Genomic DNA, 14,576 nt, shown 5'->3' on the forward strand with positions numbered 1-14,576 from the left:
CATATGTATCTCTTTGGAATCAGATTTGGTATCATATGTATCTCTTTGGACTCAGATTTGGTACCATATGTATCTCTTTGGACTCAGAATTGGTAACATATGTATCTCTTTAGACTCAGATTTGGTAACATATGTATCTCTATACACTCAGATTTGGTAACATATGTATCTCTTTAGACTCAGATTTGGTAACATATGTATCTCTTTGGACTCAGATTTGGTATCATATGTATCTCTTTGGACTCAGATTTGGTACCATATGTATCTCTTTGGACTCAGAATTGGTAACATATGTATCTCAAAAGACTCAGATTTGGCAACATATGTATCTCTAAACACTCAGATTTGATAACATATGTATCTCTTTAGACTCAGATTTGGTAACATATGTATCTCTATACACTCAGATATGGTAACATATGTATCTCTTTAGACTCAGATTTGTTAACATATGTATCTCTATACACTCAGATATGGTAACATATTTATCTCTTTGGACTCAGAGTTGGTAACATATGTATCTCTTTAGACTCAGATTTGGTAACATATGTATCTCAAAAGACTCAGATTTGGTAACATATGTATCTCTATACACTCAGATTTGGTAACATATGTATCTCTATACACTCAGATTTGGTAACATATGTATCTCTATACACTCAGATTTGGTAACATATGTATCTCTTTAGACTCAGATTTGGTAACATATGTATCTCTATACACTCAGATATGGTAACATATGTATCTCTTTAGACTCAGATTTGTTAACATATGTATCTCTATACACTCAGATATGGTAACATATTTATCTCTTTGGACTCAGAGTTGGTAACATATGTATCTCTTTAGACTCAGATTTGGTAACATATGTATCTCAAAAGACTCAGATTTGGTAACATATGTATCTCTATACACTCAGATTTGGTAACATATGTATCTCTTTAGACTCAGATTTGGTAACATATGTATGTCTATACACTCAGATTTGGTAACATATGTATCTCTTAAGACTCAGATTTGTTAACATATGTATCTCTATACACTCAGATATGGTAACATATTTATCTCTTTGGACTTAGAGTTGGTAACATATGTATCTCTTTAGACTCAGATTTGGTAACATATGTATCTCTATACACTCAGATTTGGTAACATATGTATCTCTTTGGACTCAGATTTGGTATCATATGTATCTCTTTGGACTCAGATTTGGTACCATATGTATCTCTTTGGACTCAGAATTGGTAACATATGTATCTCAAAAGACTCAGATTTGGTAACATATGTATCTCTAAACACTCAGATTTGGTAACATATGTATCTCTTTAGACTCAGATTTGGTAACATATGTATCTCTATACACTCAGATTTGGTAACATATGTATCTCTTTAGACTCAGATTTGTTAACATATGTATCTCTATACACTCAGATATGGTAACATATTTATCTCTTTGGACTCAGATTTGTTAACATATGTATCTCTATACACTCAGATATGGTAACATATTTATCTCTTTGGACTCAGAGTTGGTAACATATGTATCTCTTTAGACTCAGATTTGGTAACATATGTATCTCTATACACTCAGATTTGGTAACATATGTATCTCTATACACTCAGATTTGGTAACATATGTATCTCTTTAGACTCAGATTTGGTAACATATGTATGTCTATACACTCAGATTTGGTAACATATGTATCTCTTTGGACTCAGATTTGGTATCATATGTATCTCTTTGGACTCAGATTTGGTACCATATGTATCTCTTTGGACTCAGAATTGGTAACATATGTATCTCTTTAGACTCAGATTTGGTAACATATGTATCTCTATACACTCAGATTTGGTAACATATGTATCTCTTTAGACTCAGATTTGGTAACATATGTATCTCTTTGGACTCAGATTTGGTATCATATGTATCTCTTTGGACTCAGATTTGGTAACATATGTATCTCTTTGGACTCAGATTTGGTAACATATGTATCTCTATACACTCAGATTTGGTAACATATGTATCTCTTTGGACTCAGATTTGGTATCATATGTATCTCTTTGGACTCAGATTTGGTACCATATGTATCTCTTTGGACTCAGAATTGGTAACATATGTATCTCTTTAGACTCAGATTTGGTAACATATGTATCTCTATACACTCAGATTTGGTAACATATGTATCTCTTTAGACTCAGATTTGGTAACATATGTATCTCTTTGGACTCAGATTTGGTATCATATGTATCTCTTTGGACTCAGATTTGGTACCATATGTATCTCTTTGGACTCAGAATTGGTAACATATGTATCTCAAAAGACTCAGATTTGGCAACATATGTATCTCTAAACACTCAGATTTGATAACATATGTATCTCTTTAGACTCAGATTTGGTAACATATGTATCTCTATACACTCAGATATGGTAACATATGTATCTCTTTAGACTCAGATTTGTTAACATATGTATCTCTATACACTCAGATATGGTAACATATTTATCTCTTTGGACTCAGAGTTGGTAACATATGTATCTCTTTAGACTCAGATTTGGTAACATATGTATCTCAAAAGACTCAGATTTGGTAACATATGTATCTCTATACACTCAGATTTGGTAACATATGTATCTCTATACACTCAGATTTGGTAACATATGTATCTCTATACACTCAGATTTGGTAACATATGTATCTCTTTAGACTCAGATTTGGTAACATATGTATCTCTATACACTCAGATATGGTAACATATGTATCTCTTTAGACTCAGATTTGTTAACATATGTATCTCTATACACTCAGATATGGTAACATATTTATCTCTTTGGACTCAGAGTTGGTAACATATGTATCTCTTTAGACTCAGATTTGTTAACATATGTATCTCTATACACTCAGATTTGGTAACATATGTATCTCTATACACTCAGATTTGGTTACATATGTATCTCTTTAGACTCAGATTTGGTAACATATGTATCTCTATACACTCAGATTTGGTAACATATGTATCTCTTAAGACTCAGATTTGTTAACATATGTATCTCTATACACTCAGATATGGTAACATATTTATCTCTTTGGACTTAGAGTTGGTAACATATGTATCTCTTTAGACTCAGATTTGTTAACATATGTATCTCTATACACTCAGATTTGGTAACATATGTATCTCTTTGGACTCAGATTTGGTATCATATGTATCTCTTTGGACTCAGATTTGGTACCATATGTATCTCTTTGGACTCAGAATTGGTAACATATGTATCTCAAAAGACTCAGATTTGGTAACATATGTATCTCTAAACACTCAGATTTGGTAACATATGTATCTCTTTAGACTCAGATTTGGTAACATATGTATCTCTATACACTCAGATTTGGTAACATATGTATCTCTTTAGACTCAGATTTGTTAACATATGTATCTCTATACACTCAGATATGGTAACAAATTTATCTCTTTGGACTCAGAGTTGGTAACATATGTATCTCTCTAGACTCAGATTTGGTAACATATTTATCTCTATACACTTAGATTTGGTAACATATGTATCTCTATACACTCAGATTTGGTAACATATGTATCTCTTTGGACTCAGATTTGGTATCATATGTATCTCTTTGGACTCAGATTTGGTACCCTATGTATCTCTTTGGACTCAGAGTTGGTAACATATGTACATGTACTTATATATGCTGTACATATAACGAACAACGGTTATTACGATCTAAAATTAGAGGCCCCTTTGAGTTCGTTATAACCGTAGTTTACTGTAGAAATATCCTTATAGTTTCAGGATGTAATTGAATGAAGTATGTACAATTGCACTGAATGTGTTATGCTAAACATTTATAAAAAGAAGAGAAGAAAAGGAAAGGGTTTGAAAGGCATCCTTGTCCAAAACCAATATTACAATCCAAGGTAATCAACAGATTTCAGTTATTTCGAACACTAAACCTTTACATTGTTGTACATGCAACACACTAACTTTCCCATTCAGGGCCGAAGTTCACTCAGAAGACAAAATGTGAATGCTTGACTTCCTGTCGATTCCCACATTGAAACAATATGTTAACCCAGAAATCTGTACGTAAAAGAACTTAGTGTGAAACCAATATATAACCAAGTGGTTTACGATCAACAAATGTATTACAAAAACTAAGTTTACCAATCAACACCAATACTGCTATGTCGACAACACAACAATGATACCCGTATAAAACATCATCATCGAATAACCACACGAACCGCTGCAAAGTTGAGGTCGACAACACAACAATGATACCCGTATAAAACATCACCATCGAATAAACATACGAACCACTGCAAAGTTAAGGTCGACAACACAACAATGATACCCGTAAAAAAACATCATCATCGAATAACTTTACGAACCGCTGCAAAGTTAAGGTCGACAACACAACAATGACATCCATATAAAACATCATCATCGAATAACCATGCGAACCGCTGCAAAGTTGAGGTCGACAACACAACATATAAAAACATCATCATCGAATAACCATGCGAACCGCTGCAAAGTTAAGGTCGACAACACAACAATGACATCCATATAAAACATCATCATCGAATGACCATACGAACCGCTGCAAAGTTAAGGTCGACAACACAACATATGAAAACATCATCATCGAATAACCATGCGAACCGCTGCAAAGTTAAGGTCCACATGAACATCGATCCACGCAATTGGGATACGATGACATGTATCCACCACGTCAGCGAGCCAGCCGATCCAGTTAGTCGCCTCTACTTCAAACCCACATTTGGGCCATTGAAGCAGTTCACAAATATGTCTTGGTAAAGAATTGAAGGTATAACAATTCTACTGGACATATTGTATGTCTAATGTTGCCGAGTACAGCAGACCCACTGAGAACCTTATCATTCAAGACGGTGAGGGCCATGCGTAAGAAGAACGCAATGATAACGATGTATCTCTATCGGTGAGGTGAGGTGAAATTGGGTTTAACGCCGCGTCCAAGATTATTGCACTTATATAGCGACGCGCATGCACGTGTGTGTGGTGTGTGTGTGTGTGTGTGTGTGTGTGTGTGTGTGTGTGTTTGTTTGGCTGCTTGTACTAGTCCGGACTGATGCCAATTTATATTGCTAGCCCGCTGAGATACCATGCCGCAGTTTAACATGAATACCCCACTCAGACACAGTATACTGACTCCGATCCGACCAGTCCTTGTTTTAGCCCCTTAACGCCGGGGCCAGACAGGGGTACCAACAAGTACCAACAAGTACCATCTTTTAACGTCTTTTGGTATGACGCGGCCGGGGATCGAACCCCAGACCTTCCGCTCTCCGGGCGGACGCTCTACCACTAGACCACGGAGACGTTCCGTATCTCTATCTCAAAATTACTTTCGAACGAACAAAAATGCGTCTGCGTGGATAATGGAGGATATTATCACAAGAAGAATATAAAAAAAAATCGTTATACCTTAAGATTATAGTTCACATTGCCTTCTTCGTTTTCGCTGTACCTTGATTTATTTATCCCGTGATGGGCTAGTGTAGTGCCTTTATTTATGAAAAATCATCTTGTGGTGGTGACAGTGATTATAGGACAATTTTAGAATACCAATGACATCAAATTTACAATCATCAACATGTGATCAGGTGGAAGTGGGAAAGAAGTCATGTGATCAGGTAGCAATGGGAAAGAAGTCATGTGATCAGGGGAAAAAGTCATGTGATCAGGTGGAAGTGGGAAAGAAGTCATGTGATCAGGTAGCAATGGGAAAGAAGTCGTGTGATCAGGGGAAAAAGTCATGTGATCAGGTAGATAGGTGAAAAAGTCATGTGATCAGGTAGATAGGTGAAAAAGTCATGTGATCAGGTAGATAGGTGAAAAAGTCATGTGATCAGGTAGATAGGGAAAAAAGTCATGTGATCAGGTAGATAGGGGAAAAGGTCATGTGATCAGGTAGATAGGTGAAAAAGTCATGTGATCAGGTAGATAGGGGAAAAAGTCATGTGATCAGGTAGATAGGGGAAAAGGTCATGTGATCAGGTAGATAGGTGAAAAAGTCATGTGATCAGCTAGATAGGTGAAAAAGTCATGTGATCAGGTAGATAGGGAAAAAAGTCATGTGATCAGGTAGATAGGGGAAAAAGTCATGTGATCAGGTAGAGACTTACATACACTAAACATAATATTTTTCTTTTTTCAGCCATTAATGAAATACGTGACAGTTTGTTTTGCCTGAGAGTATATATGCAAGTCCAGAGTAACCCAAGAGGTAGGCTTACCGCTAGAAATCTGGGATGTGATGTGAGATCGCAGGGAGACGTAAAAGGCGAACAGTGTCATGAGGAGAAGAAAGGTTTTTATGAAGAGTCGCACACCTGAAACATGACGAAACTCGTAATAGGTTTAAACAAACTGACCTGCATTGATGCTTATCGTAAAAGAAAATAGCGGTAATTGACAATACATCTAAAGAACGATATGTATATGCATATCGGGTCTAAAAATATGAGGGGCCATTATGTACATTTCAGCACAATAGACATGCTGAATCCTGTACACATCAGCACAATAGACATGCTGGATACTGTGCATTTTAAAGCAATAGACATTCTGGATCCTGTACATTTCAGCACAATAGACATGCTGGATCCTGTACATTTCAGCAGAATAGACATGCTGGATCATGTACAGTTCAGCAGAATAGACATGCTGGATCCTGTACATTTCAGCAGAATAGACATGCTGGATCCTGTACAGTTCAGCAGAATAGAAATGCTGGATCCTGTACAGTTCAGCAGAATAGACATGCTGGATCCTGTACAGTTCAGCAGAATAGACATGCTGGATCCTGTACATTTCAGCACAATAGACATGCTGGATCCTGTACAGTTCAGCAGAATAGACATGCTGGATCCTGTACACTTCAACACAATAGACATGCTGGATCATGTACATTTCAGCACAATAGACATGCTGGATCCTGTACACTTCAACACAATAGACATGCTGAATCCTGTACATTTCAGCACAATAGACATGCTCGATCCTGTGCATTTCAGCACAATAGACATGTTGGATCCTGTGCATTTCAACACAACAGACATGCTGGATTCTGTTTATTTGAGCAGAATAGAAATGTTGGATCCTGTACACTTCAGCAGAATAAACATGTTGGATCATGTACGTTTCAACACAACAGACATGCTGGATCATGTACACTTCAACACAATAGACATGTCTAGTCTGCTGAAATGTACATGATCCAGCATGTCTATTGTGTTGAAATGTACATGATCCAGCATGTCTATTGTGTTGAAATGCACAGGATCCAGCATGTCTATTGTGTTGAAATGTACATGATCCAGCATGTCTGTTGTGCTGAAATGCACAGGATCCAGCATGTCTAGTGTGTTGAAATGTACAGGATCCACCATGTCTATTGTGTTGAAATGAACATGATCCAGACATGGTGGATCATGTACATTTCAACACAATAGACATGCTGGATCCAGTGCATTTCAGCACAACAGACTTGCTGGATCCTGTACACTTCAGCAAAAAAGACATGCTGGATCCAGTGCATTTCAACACAATAGACATGGTGGATCATGTACATTTCAACACAATAGACATGCTGGATCATGTACACTTTAACACAATAGACATGATGGATCCTGTACACTTCAACACAATAGACATGCTGGATCATGTACTCTTCAACACAATAGAAATGCTGGATCTTGTGCATTTCAACACAACAGACATGCTGGAAACTGTACACCTCCACACAATAGAAATGCTGGATCTTGTACATTTCAACACAACAGACATGCTGGATCTTGTACATTTCAGGACAACAGACATGCCGGATCGAAGTGGAAGTGGAAAATGAACGTCCTTTTGTGAAATCCAATATGACGAACAGTCAACACAACACAAATTTTAGATGAAGAATCGACACCAAAATCAAACTCTTATTTTCAGAAAACAAGAGAGGGCTCCATATAGCTGTAGTAAACTGCCGGGCAAAAGGAAGTTTGATGGTAACTGAAAATAAAACAAACGAGAAATGAGTTATTCGATGGCGGTGTGTTTGATACGGGTATTGTAGTAGAAAGTAGTTCTGTATATATTGATCATGTTTTATTACAATAATATTATTTTGTATAGTTCAGATACTGAAGTAAATAACACTTATTTGTTGTATTTCTTAGGCTGCATAAGGTATTTAAGTAGTTGTGAGATAAGTACCATCGTCATAGCTCTATTCTCGTTAAACAAACAAACAAACAAACAAACAAACACGATGTGAGGGCGCCTCGGCATTTCCCTTATACACCGTGTGTGAGCTGAACCCGAGGAGAAGTCCTCAACTGACGCAGGATTACCATGTTGGGGAAACCACGAACATGGAGGTTTTTGGTTGGTTGGTTTGTTGTTTAACGCCGCACACAGCACTATTCCAGCTATATGACGGCGGTCTGTAAATAATCGAATCTGGATCAGACAATCCAGTGATTGATATCATGAGCCTCGATCCACGCAATTGGGATCGATGACATGTATCAACCAAGTCAGCGAGCCTGACCACCCGATCCCCTCAGTCGCCTTTTACGACAAGCATAGTCACCTTTTACGGCAAGCATGGGTTGCTGAAGACCTATTCTTCCCCGGAATCTTCACGGGTCTGGTGTTGGTAAACAAGGAATCATAATCATGGCGATTCTGAGATTCGAACCCACAATGTTAAGATACTGGAACACGCAAGCGAATTGTGGCGCCTTATCCACCCCCCTTGCCACCGTAGATCGCCAAAAGAAAATATATTCGTTTTGGCAAGCGTCTGGGGAACTGGGGAGATTTTACTACCGCTTTATAAGCGTCTGTGTCAACCATTGAACAAGCCTATTGTCATTTGATTCCGGAATAGTAACTTCTTTGAGAGGCATTAAGAAGTACAAAGTAAGGATAAGATATATGGATGAATAACTTCTTTATTACAATTAGGAGCGACGTTTCGGTAAAGGGTCTCACACCATGGATGAGGTGTTGGTAAGATCACTTGCTTGATAATGGTGTTGGAGTGAGTGAGTTGGGTTTTACGCCGCTTTTAACAGTATTCCAGCTATATCACGGCGTGTCAGCTTAATGTGGGAGGAAAGCCCGAAGTGATGCAAGTCTCAGACGTTTACCACTTCGGTGAAACCCACGAGCACGTGTATGGTGTTGACAAACCTAGAAACATAATCGGGGCGAACCGGGATTCGAACCCACAATCATAGGTTTCTGGCGTGCCCAAGGGACGCAACTCTGCAAAGCGAATCGCGGCCACCCGTGCCCCCCTAATGGTGTTGGAACCTTAATCGAAACGTCGCTGCTAATTTTTTGAAAGAAGTTATTCATCCATATATCTTATCTTTATCCTTACTCCGGAATAGTAGATTGATGTTTTTTCACTCACCTGTCGTTTCTAGTTGGTTTGGGCGTGTAAATGTTGTCAAGGTTGTCTTGGCACATCCTCATGAAATCCAAGTTATATCACACACAAACAAAACAATGTTCAACAGAAATAATGGCGGACTATGCGGTCAAATAGACACGAAACACTTCTTGTGCTTTTGCTGATCACAAAACAGATGATAAGCTTAATGTTGGTTTAACCTCAAGACCCACTGCCCTGTGTGTATTCTCAGGACATTCCCGTTCAGCCAACTAACCCCGTGTTCAGCAACCTCAAGTCTTACACATGGAAATCCACCTTCGTACAGGTGGGTGCTACCCGTATGGATTCGGGGTAGAGTGAGTGAGTATGGTTTTACGCCGCTTTTAGCAATATTTTCAGCAATATCACGGCGGGGATTCGGGGTAGGAAAGGTCTTTAGCAATCCACGCTTGCCGTAAAAGACGACTGTGCTTGTCGTAAGAGGCGATTTACGGGATCGGGTGGTCAGACACGCTGACTTGGTTGATGCATGTCATCGTATCCTCACTTCGTAGATTGATGTTCGTGATGGCAATCACTGGTTTGTCTGGTTCTAGACTCGATTATTTTCAGACCGCCGTCATATGGCTGGAATATTGCCGAGTGTGGCGTCAAACAGCAAACAAACAAACAAACAAACATATTGGTACCATGACGCCATACATTCTGACACACCCATGCATCATCTACTTCCTGCTTCATCTGACGTCATACAGACACACATCCTTCCAAAGCAAGGGAGTCAACTTACTGTAAAAGGTCGGTTTCAACCCTTACCTCGATCGTAGCGCCACCAGTGGCTATTACGAGCTGTGTCCCTTCTATGGCCCCTCTATTGATCAATCAGATTCCACCTCTCATATCACTTGCATTTGCTTCAAACAAAATGGTGGCGCCCAGTGAAAAATAGAACGCCATAATTCCAACCTAGTTTGGCAAGGAGTTAACTCCCTTACCTTCGGGAAGATGTCTGACAACCCCCTGCATCATTGTCATTCTTGAATCTATGCCATAACTTCATTCGGACAGACCTACCTGCGTCATTTATTAAATACTATATGAGCAACTTGTCATTGTTATGTATTTAGTCACACAGTTATATATATGTCGAATAAATACATAGTTAAAGTTAACTGTGAATTTGTTCTTCAGTTACTTTGCAAACGTATTTAAGTTCTGCAGGCTCGATTCTGGTATCGAAGTATGCATGTTGGATGGACGCGTCAGAGAGGTTCCTTATGCGTAATCTCACGGGAATACTCGAGACCGTACTGAAACGAGGCATGCTGATCTCGCCATCTCACATCTCACCTCCACTCCACACAGATATAAAAATGTATGACTATTTCGGCGTTGAGCCATGTCAATGTCACGATTCCCAGAAATGGAAGGCACATTTTTGATGTTCTACAATGTTATGTTTACCCAGAATTCAAAGATATTCCCGCATCTTCAATCCACTATTCCTGCAAAACGACTCGGAGGAAATATGGGACATGTTTGATCAAAGTATTCGCCGATGGTATTGGATATGTCTTATTAAAAAAGAACACAATCAACCAGAACGAACGCGGAGAAAAGATAAAGTTTTTCCAGAAGACAAATAACAAACGACGACAATAAAGTCTGATACCAGAATTTGTAAATAATCCCAGAACATGTAAATAATGGACCAGGCAATCCAGTGATTGACATCATGATCATCGATCCACGCAAGTGGGATATGATGACATGTATCAACCAAGTCAGCGAGCCTGACCACCCGATTCCGTTAGTCGCCTTTTACGACAAGCATAGTCGCCTTTTACGGCAAGCGTGGGTCGCTGAAGACCTATTCTACCCCGGAATCTTCACGGGTCTCTTTCATGAACAGGCATGTTTGTGCAATGTGCAGCTGCACAACTTCATAATATGTATGTTTTTACCTGTTACAATAAAATATCAAACTATATCGAATTTCATGGATGAAAACATACACAACATGGCTCATTAATTGATTTATAAATACATATTCACATTAACATCACCTTATTAGGTCTTCAGCAACCCATGCTTGTCGTAAAAGCCGACTAAGGGGATCGGGTGGTCAGGCTCGCTGACTTGGTTGATACATGTCATCGATCCGAATTGCGTGGATCGATGCTCATGATATTAATCACTGGATTGTCTGGTCCAGACTCGATTATTTACAGACCGCAGTCATATAGCTGGAATATTGCCGAGTGCGGCGTTAAACAACCAACCAACCAACCAACCAACCAACCACCTTATCAAGTCTGAATTATGTTGAATAATAATGGACACCAGGAATACAAGCACCAAAGATACATACACCCCTCTCGTATCTGTCGTGGCCATTTTTGCTAGTGTGTTATTCAAAGTCGTACACCGCAATGTCTCAGCTATATGACTGATATTCTGTAAATAATCGCGTTACGGACATTATCAGGACAGATTTTGGAGGACAGACTGCATATTCCTTGCACTCTCTTTACTGTTTCGAAAGCGCCTCTGGCCAACATGTGGCGTTCTTAATTACGAATGTGAATAAACATGGAGACTTATCTACACATCGAAATTTTGTTTGGGCGATACAGCTTATGCAACAAACTGACGATAAGTTTTTGGGGAGCAGTTCTTCTTCACAACAAAGGAGGAAGGAGGAACAGTGCATTTTATGGCCAACTGGAAATGTCAAGTCGCGATATGGAAATTATCCGACAAATGTCCTTTTTTCTTTTTTCTTGAAATTTCAAGATAGTAAGTTGAGCTTTCAAGATACTAAGTTGAAATTTTAAAACACATACGTTGAAATTTCAAGTTATAATCTTCAAATTTCAACATACCATCTTCAAATTTCAACATATTATCTTCAAGTTTCAAGATTATTGTCTTGAAATTTCAGCTTAGTATGAATCTTGAATTTTCAGCTTAGTATCTTGAAAATTTCAACATAGCATCTTGAAATTTGTACTTAGTATCTTGAAAAAGAAATAAAAAAATTCAAATGGCCCTCGAGGCTTCCGTACCAAATACATATATGTTAATGATAACATGAGTGAAAAGGAAGATCTAAGTATGAGCAAGGCCGTGACCCAAGACGAATGTTTTACTTTCTGTTTACACAGCTTCTAGTTACATCTTCTGTGGAAATCAGCTGCTGTCAAATACATGCTCTTGTCCAAATGTTAGAAATAGCAATAATTATAAAAATAAAAGCGACAAAATCCTTCCCATATCCAAACGAATTCTCCGACTAATCTCATGTGTTGGCCTGACAATGATACGGGTAGTGTAAATAAATAGGACATCTCATGTTTGGAGCGGAGCATGTTACTTGGCAGAAAAATTATATAATGTCCGAAGGGGAAACAGCAATTCGCAATATGTATCCCCCGCATACACGTTTGATGGACAGAGCTAGCTATTTCTGTTATAAGTTAATTACATGTTTCTGGTTAAGTGAGTTAAAGGTTAAAACGTCAAAGCCAGATACGAACAAGTCTCGATTATCCACCGAAACAGATTTTACTGGGCGTAAAGGCAAACTAGCGGTGAAAATGATACGAATGGATCACTAATAATCAGTGATGACACCAGGTGTTCACGGAAAGGGAAAGCATGTCCTGCCCTACCAGGAGCACGCGGCACTCACACAATTTGTATCAAACCATGAGTCTATTGTATGATTGCGACGATATCATGAGCATATGTTTTATGAATCGCTATCAAATAGTTATGATACCAGGTGTACACCAATGTTAAACGAGTAACAGTATGTTTTTACGAGGTGATTTCCAAGTTGAAACTTAGGAACTGGCTCGTAGAGAACTAAATTTTGAAATCAGATCACAAAAGATTACTGTATACTACAAAAAGAAACACAGAATTGATATTAAATACATATTTTATATATCATATAAATAATCAACAGATGACAATCGATTGTTCGAAATTGGCACACAGCATTGTCATTGACTCAGGTTCTATAGTGGCACACATGGAACAGTAGATTTTCAAGGTGAAGGTCATCTGTATCTTGTATGGCCACTATGAGAGTCCAAAACTGACTGGCGTGGAAGCATAGCTTGTGCCAACTGTAGTTGTTGCTGACGTGCTCGCAGTAGTTGAACCAGTGCATCCCATAAATGTTCGACCGGGTCTAAATCCGGAGACCTGGAGGACTATAGCAGGAACTGGATGTTGTAATTCCCGAAAAAGGCTGTTGTCAGTCTTGTCGTGTGAAGTCGGGCGTTGTCTTGTTGCAGTATGTGAAGGACGTGTGGCCGAAGAATATCATCTGTATAACGTTGCGCCGTTAAATTCCCCAGAAGTTGCACCAAGTCTAGTCTACCAGTGTAGGAGATGGCCGCCCACATCATCACACTACCATCACCAAATCCGTTCACTTCCTGCATGCAGTTTCGTGCATAATATTCCCCGCGACGCCTGTAAACACGACGTCCATCATCCGCACGGCAAATAATAAGACACAAAACCAAACTTATCTCCATCGCAGTTGTGGCCATACTCTGTGACATTGACGTCGCAGCCGACGATGCAAAATGACACCTCGAACTGGTCGTCTAGCGCGAAAACCTTCAGCGCGTAAAGGGTTTTCACTGTCTGAGATGACATCCTACGTAGTGGTAGAGGTGGCCGTGGTGGTTCTTCCACGTACAATGTAAGTAACGTATGATTCTGTCCTGTGCTCTAGAAGTGATACGTGGTCGACCGGATCTGGGAAGGTCACGAGTTGTCCCATGTGTCTGTGCCCAACGTTTTCATAGCCCAACAAATTGTTGCACGTGCATGTCATGTTGGTGTGTTTCGGCGCCAGGCTCTAACGTGGTTGTACTTCTGCGATTTTTCCGTCGTTTCACCAAATATCTGCAGTACCTGATTCTCTCCGAACAATAAAATCCCAATCATGCAGAAATGACTAATTCATTTTTGGCATTAATATTTGTATGGATGTCGGCAACAGTCTGTTAGATTTTTACGATTTTACTACTTTTGGTTTGTTTTTTTGCAGAGTATATATTCAACAAATTATATTCAAACACACTGTTGCAGGTT

This window comes from Haliotis rufescens, unplaced genomic scaffold (genome assembly GCF_023055435.1).
Source record: "Haliotis rufescens isolate VD_foot unplaced genomic scaffold, xgHalRufe1.0.p SCAF_111, whole genome shotgun sequence".
NCBI classification, from domain to species: domain Eukaryota; kingdom Metazoa; phylum Mollusca; class Gastropoda; order Lepetellida; family Haliotidae; genus Haliotis; species Haliotis rufescens.